The sequence below is a fragment of the Castanea sativa genome, chromosome 11 (assembly GCF_040712315.1).
Source record: "Castanea sativa cultivar Marrone di Chiusa Pesio chromosome 11, ASM4071231v1".
Classification (NCBI taxonomy): Eukaryota; Viridiplantae; Streptophyta; class Magnoliopsida; order Fagales; family Fagaceae; genus Castanea; species Castanea sativa.
The window spans coordinates 67,806,547-67,814,668 of record NC_134023.1 but is presented as its reverse complement, the minus strand read 5'-3'; the positions used below and the strand labels follow the sequence as shown (position 1 = coordinate 67,814,668).

The 8,122-nt window shown below is 35.0% G+C and overlaps 1 pseudogene; it reads left to right on the top strand.

Moving 5' to 3' along the window:
- LOC142617650 (putative disease resistance protein RGA1) lies at positions 1-7,800 on the top strand (annotated as a pseudogene).
- Positions 7,801-8,122: the final 322 nt, after the last annotated feature.

Below are 8,122 nucleotides of genomic sequence, written 5' to 3'. Positions count from 1 at the left end.
ATGACATCGATGACATTAGTCCACGTTAAAACTCGGTCTCTTCCTTCACTGCAGCATTTACTTTCGCTCAAACTTCATCACTTCAAGCCAACCCTCAACCTCTCCTCTCACTCTTTCAGCTTTCCTTTTGGCCACTAAGAAAAAATGGCTGAAGCAATCCTATTTGGTCTTGCACAGAAAATGATTGAAAATTTGGGCTCTCAGACTTTCCAAGAGATTGGATCACTATGGGCTGTCAAAGGTGAGCTTGAAAAAATCAAGAACACTGTGTCCGCAATTAAAGCTGTACTTCTGGATGCAGCGGAGAAACGGAGCCATGACCATCAAGTCGAGGATTGGCTCCAAAAGCTCAACGATGCAGTTTATGATGCAGATGACTTGTTGAGTGAATTCTCCACTGAAGCTATGCGGCGAAGAGCGGTGAGTGGGAATAAAGTCACAAAAGAGGTACGCACTTTCTTTTCAAAGTCAAACCCACTAGCTTTTTATTTTAAGATGAGTAGTAAAATAAAGGCAATGAGGCAAAAACTAAATGCGATAGCAGAAGATAGGAGAAACTTTCGCTTGGAAGAATACCATGTAGAGACAAATGTTGTGAGTAGGGAGAGGAAAACTCACTCATTTGTACGTGAAGAAAAAGTTATTGGGAGGGAAGATGATAGAAAGGCTATCATAGAGCTATTATTGGACTCTAATGTAGAGGAGAATGTTTCGGTCATTCCCATTATGGGGTTAGGGGGATTAGGGAAGACTACGCTTGCTCAATATGTGTACAATGATGAGAAAGTCAAAAAATGTTTTGAGTTAAAAATGTGGGTATGCATTTCAGATGTCTTCGAGTTGAAAATAATTATTGAAAAAATAATAGCATCTGCTACAGATAATGCACTTGGAAATCTGGAAATTGATCAATTGCAAAGGCAACTTCGTGAAGAAATTGATCAAAAAAAATACTTACTAGTATTGGATGATGTATGGAATGAAGACCGTGGAAAATGGCTAAACTTGATAGATATTTTAATGGGTGGTTCAAAAGGAAGTAAGATTATAATAACCACTCGTAGTGGATTGGTTGCAAAGATTACACACACAGTTTCACCATATATTCTCAAAGGTCTCTCCGAAGAACAATCATGGTCTTTATTTAAGCAAGTGGCATTTAGTAAAGGGCAAGTGGCCAATTATCCTACATTAGTTACAATTGGAAGGGAGATTGTAAAAATATGCCAAGGGGTACCCCTTGCCATAATGTACATAGGACATGTATTATATTGTAAGGAAACAGAATCTGAATGGGAACTCGTGAAGAATAATTTACTAGCAAATTTAATTGAAGGAAATGAGATTTTTCCAATTTTAAAGTTGAGTTATGATAATCTCTCATCACATTTAAAGAGTTGTTTTGCTTATTGCTCTTTGTTTCCGAAAGATTATGAAATGCATAAGGAAACAGTGATACAATTATGGATAGCACAAGGATTTGTCCAATCATCAAACAGAAATCAACAATTAGAGGATGTTGGTGAGGAGTATTTCAAGGATTTACTTTGGAGGTCCTTCTTTGAAGAAGTAAAGACTTACAGAGGCTTAAGATACAAGATGCATGATTTAATTCATGATCTTGCAAAATCTATCATAGGCGAGGAGTGCAAGCTTGTTAGTTTTGATGGCAAAGATATTAATGAAAAAAATCGTCATGTATCATGTCCATTTAAAATTAACCCATCTTTTACGGAAGCTTTAAGCTTGTTGGTTAAAGTAGTCAAGCCACGTACATTTCTTCTTACATATGATAATCGTAAATCTGGTGCCTTGGAGGAGTCAATGTTGAATACAATTATTTTGAGATTCAAGAGCTTGCGTGCATTAGATTTACATGCATTGCAGATTACATCAATACCAAATTCTATAGGGAAGTTAATACATCTAAAGTATCTTGATGTTTCTTTTAATGAAGATATTGAAACTCTCCCTGATTCAATTACTACATTGTTGAATTTGCAAGTACTAAAACTTAATGATTGTAAAGGTCTTAAAGAATTACCCAAAAAGTTTACAGAATTGGTTAGCCTCAAACATCTTTATAATCATGGTTGTGATAATTTGAGTCATATGCCTTGTGGGTTAGGGCAAATGACTTCACTTCAAACATTACAATTATTCATCGTGAACACCTCTTCTCACACTGGTGGGTTAGGCGAATTGAAGGAGCTAAACAACCTGCGAGGAACATTAGAGATCTCACATTTAGAACGGTTGGAAGAATCTAACTCAAAATCCATTGTTGTGAATTTAAGGGAGAAGCAACATCTTGAAAAATTGATATTAAAATGGAATCATCAAGATCAAGTAGATAATAATGAAGATGTGAAGTTATTAGAAGACCTCCACCCACATCAAAATCTCAAATATTTGGAAGTGTATCAGTACAAGGGTGTGAAATTTTCAAGTTGGGTCTCTTCTCTCACAAATCTTGTTGATTTAAAGATAAAGAATTGTAAGAGATGCCGATATCTGCCACCATTGTCTCATCTCCTCTTTTTAAAATCTCTATGGCTTCATACGATGAATGATTTGGAGTACATATCCGATAATGATATGAGTAAAGAGGTGTCTGCTTCATCCACAACATTATCAACACCGTTCTTCCCATCTCTAAAGTCACTCACAATAGAAGAATGTCTTAATTTGAAGGGATGGTGGGGGAGCACACGGAGGGATTTAGTTGCAACAACATCTGCGTCAACACCAGATCATCCACAAGATCAGTCTCACAACTCACTGCCTTTATTTCCTCCTCTTTCTTATTTGTGGATTAGTAATTGCCCTAAAATGACTTCCATGCCCCTGTTTCCCAATCTCGAAGAATCTCTATGGTTACATAATGTCAGTTCGAAGCCTTTGCAAGAGACAATGTCAATGAGTTTTTTAGTTCCCTCTTCCTCCTCTTCATTATCCTCTTCTTCTCCTCTTTCCAAATTAAATGATATGACTTTGAATTCTATAGAAGATATAGAGTCTCTTCCGGCTGAGTGGGCACTATATTCTCTCAACGAACTACAGATTTGGCATTGCCCTAGACTAACATCTATGTCTGGAGCGGTGCGTAATCTCACCTCCCTCTGTTGGCTATCAATTCACAATTGTGAGGAGTTCGATCCATTAAGAGACATGCATGATGATGGCACGGAATGGCGATGCCTCATTTGCCTCCGTAGTTTAAGTTTCAAAGGCATTCCGAAACTGAAGTCTCTCCCTGTGGGTCTTCAATGTATTTCCACCCTAAAAGAGCTCCTCATTTCAAACTGTCCCAATTTAATGACTTTGCCGGAGCTCACCTCACTTGAATATCTTGGGATTAATGGATGCGAGCCTAATCTGACATCACTTCTTGAGATTAGTTGTCTCACTTCTTTACGGTCGCTGCGGATTGAAGACTTTCCCAATTTGATTACTTTCCCCGAATCAATTAGGAATCCAATCTCACTTGAGTCGCTTACCATTATGTTCTGTCTCAATCTCACAACGCTACCTGATGATGGTTTTCTCCAGTCTTTACGAGAACTGGAAATTCTGATTTGTCCTCAGTTATCTGAAAAATACAAAAATAAAATCGAAAAGGATTTCCCTAATTTGAAAATCAATTGGGGGTATTGAGACCACAGCAGCAAATGGCTCTACTTCGTGTTCTGCAACAGCCCCTCCCCTCTTTCACTTGGTACGCATTCTATGCTTTCAAAAGAAACTGAGCTTTTTACAATTATATTATTTGTATTTCGTTGATTTCCATATAATTAATTAAAATCAGTTACTTTTTCGAATTCTATTCTTTATAGAAACAATATTATGTATATATATATATATTCAGCCCTGGTATAATTGAATTGTTATTTTGTTTAGGTTTTTTGGTAATAAAACATCAGAGAATTTCGACAACCGAACTGTTGAATATTGCTTCAGAGTTCTACTTTAAAGGGTTATTGTTAATATTTTTTTAAAATACATGCTTTGTGTTCTGTTAATAGCTTCATGGAGATAATTATCTGAAGATTTTGAATAAGTTTCTGGGGCAATATGGTCATGGGATAAATCACTTGGATAGTTTCAAGATTTGGGAAGTTGATGCTGCGAAGGTATTCAGTTAGATTCATTTATAATCTAATGATTATTGAATTTTTTGGAATAGCATTGGGATTTCCAATTTTTGTTTATCAAAACAATGGTGCTTGATCAATTTGCTTTCAAATCAATCAAAAAATGTCTTAACAATTGGAACAAATGAACAGGGGAGGGTTGGCCTTACACTGCTCAAAATTAACAATCTTATACTGTTTTAGTAAACTCAAATTGTAATGTTTTTGACTCTTCTTACTTTTGAAATTGGATGTAGAATGAATTGGAAACACAGAAGGAAAGGAGGTGTATGTATCTGGCCATATTCAGAACCATATGAAAAAGTGCAACAAGTCAACAGCTAAGGTGATTATCTTGTTTTGGGTTCATTCTTTTTTCCCTCACGTAAAATGTTCATTCTAGATATGATTCTCATATTAAGAGGGGACCCAAGAGGGAAGATGCATAAATCCACATTTGTTTGTTCATTCTATTGTTTTCTATCTTTATATAAATTATAAAATGACACTTTTCTGTTGCGTTCTTTAGGCAAAGTACACTCAAGGCGAAGTACACTCGGGAAGGCAGTAGTCAGTTTCAAGCCCTTAACTTCTTCAAAAGAACTACACTCTCTTAAAGCATTTGGGAACCCCAAATTCTTTCTTTGGAGCTGTTTTGTTTCCTGACCCCCTGCCCTGGCATAGCGCTTCACTTCCGGTTCTTTGGAACAACCAATTTACTTCCACTTTTGTCATATATTCTATACATCACACTATATAGAGAGAAGTCTGGCATTTGTTGATATTTTGATAACATTCTGGTGAATGATCATTTTTGACCAGCCTCTAGGGAAGCGGCTTTACATTCAGGTATTTATCATTTTGTTTTCTTCAACTCTTTATTATTACTACCTATTTATATCAACAAACAAAAATATCCAGATGTGGATTTTTGGGTTCTTACATAATTGCTGATTTTTGTTCACTGTCTAATGATAGCTTAGTTTGGATTAAAAGTATGGGTTCATATTTTTAGTTTAGATATATAGAAATGCTGGGCTGAATTTAATTTATGCACAAGATTTGGATACAAAGTTAGAATGAATAAAAAATATAAAGTTATGCGCAGCTTGTCATTTGAGAGAGGAGGAGAATATGAATTGAATTCTCACATTGAAATAGCGTTCTATTTCTGTAAACCAAACCAACATAAAACATAATATTAGAAACTTTGTTATGTGTTCTTTTACTCACTTTTTCAGAATGATGCCAGGCTAAAATTGGTGGGAAATGGCCAATACTGCTCGCATCCCTAGATTTGATTGGATTTCAGAAGGATGATTTGGTCCAACAATACTATAGGTGCATATATCTCCTTTAAAATTCAATACTTTGTTTAATCAAGTATTCAACTCCCTTTTGTTTCCCTTCAATTAAAAGTGCAGTGATTTTTCCATTAATTTGATTTTGTGAGCAGAGTATTGAAAAGCTTGGAATATGACAACAGACAAGAGTTGATTATTCCCCAAAGAGAGTCAGTATTGCAATTATGTTGCTACAAATGAGAATGGTAAATATCTTTTTGACCTTTCTTTTGTATTTATTAACATATGTTCTCAAATTTATATCTAGTAGTTTGGCATAGATAAAAATCACAGCATGGTGTTAACAGTAAGAGGTGTTCCTTTTCAAGGATGGCTTCATCTTGTGCGCAGCTGATACTTGGGATGTTTGATGACTTTTTACTGAAGCCTCAGGCTTTTTTATTTATATTAAAAATTTTGAAACCAAGACAGTAATTATTTTTAACTCTTTAATTATTCTCAGTTTTTCACTTTCTACTCTGTAACCATATGAATCATAAAATGAGAAATCATGTTATTCTCTACAATATAACTATAATCTTTTATCTCATTATATTGTTACCTGGGAAGGGAAGAAAAATTGTTCTTCACTTCAGCAGATGCTTCACAACACCAATATGAAGAAAAAAGAAAGAACAAAAGATATGTGGTGTCAGCTCATTTAGAGGGATTAAACTCCTATACTTTCTTATGCGCATGCATCTCCTTTCTAACTTTCCTTTGAATTTATCAAATACCAATTTGACTCTCTTCATCCTTCCTTTTTGTTTTAGGTTTAGTGAGTCTATCAGTTATTGGATTCTGATAAACAGGAACTTTGAATTTGGAAACAGGCAAGAGTTTAATAGTTCGTGTGTCTTCTAACCATACGGAAAATGGAAATTCACTGCAACTACAAAAAGATATACTGGTACACATCTCACGCCTATCTTTATAGATCTTACATTATGGATTAGGTTAAATGGTTCATTTTTTTTGAATTTTCAGAAATTTGAGTGCAAAATGGTAGTAGTAGTGGTATTAATTTCTTCACTTCTATTTTTTTTTTCTAATTTAATTCACAAACTAATTTCTGATAGGTTGGAGAGGACGAAGACTGTAGCTTGGTGTTAGCAACGATATTACTTCCTAGCTTCAGTTAGAGCTTAATTTCAGGATGACTGGTTCTTGGACTTTTCAACCTCCCTCTGTGAAACATAAGATTATTGAATATGTTCATCTTAATGTAGTTGTTTCAATAACAAAGCAGGCTTATTGTCTCTTTTCTTCTTATTTTTTTTTTTAAATGTTTTTGAAATTGTAACTCATTAATGCATCCAATTGAACTTCGTTACAAGAACTATCATGAGAAATATTTTATAGGGATTAAGCATCTAGCAAATGACGATTATCTGAAGAATTTGAATCTTCTGTGGAAATATGATGATGGGATGTATCGCTTGGATACTTTCAGAATTTGAGAAGCCAATGTAAGTAAGTCAGTTAGCTTGTCTATAATTAAATGTTACATTTGATTATAGTCAAATTTGAAAAATCCTGAGTGGTGATCAAATGCACCTCATATTCTTCTATTACGTTTTTTCTTCACAGTTCTTGAGGTTGGAGATGGAATATTTAAGATATGTTCTACCTTGGGTGACACTCATCCAAGAAGCAAGTTTTGACAAGGTTGGAACAAGGGAAACTGGTAGATCTTTAGTTTATATTCTTTGTTTTCTGATTTATTGTTAGTTGTTATTAAATTACACCCTTACATTCTATAAATTTAATAGAAAATAGTTGATTGCTGAGAAGGCATAGATGGCTTTGCTGAGAAGGCACAGATCTTCTGAAAGACAAGCAAGCTCTGGTCTTACAAAGACTGCTGAGAAGGCATAGATGAAGTTGTCGTCTCTTACGACTAATATTAGGTATGTGGCTATTTCTATGCCTTCTTTCTTAAGTTGATCCCTCCGTTTGCCATGATCACATAGAAAAACCATTTGCTTTTCCAGTTTACCTTTCATTACAACTGCTGCGGATAGCCCAAAACACATTGACACCACACTGATGGGTCAAATTTTCAGAATTGTGTTCAGAATTGCTAGACAGGTATGCCTACTGAAAATTGTTACTCTCGTATGAAATATCAATGAACGTTTGATTTTCATCACTTCAGTGGATTACAACTACAATCTACTTCTACTTTTCCCTAGGCTTTTATCACCTGTTGAAACTGCCTTGAGAGATACAAAGCTTTCCTTCAAAGATATATATGAAGTAATCTTGTTGATGGTTCAACTCGCATCCCAGCCGTTTAGGAGCATGAGGAAATGACTGGAAAAGAGCCAAATGTGACTGTAAATCATTATGAAGTTGTTGCTCTAGGGGCTATAGTTCAGGTTTGTCTTGTTCCTTCTTTTTTCCTCTTTATTTATGGAAGAAAATGTAAAGCTCTATATTTCTGATATTATCTACTGTAGTACTTATTAGAATTTGCACTAATTGTTGAGATGGTTGAGGCATCAATATTTATTTTAGTGACTTTCATTTCAAGGCTAGTGTTTTAGCTGGAGAAGTTAGTGACATCGTGCTCTAGGATGTCACTTATTACTTTCATTTTAGAGTTCTTTATTTCTGATATTGTACACTGTAGTACTTATTAGA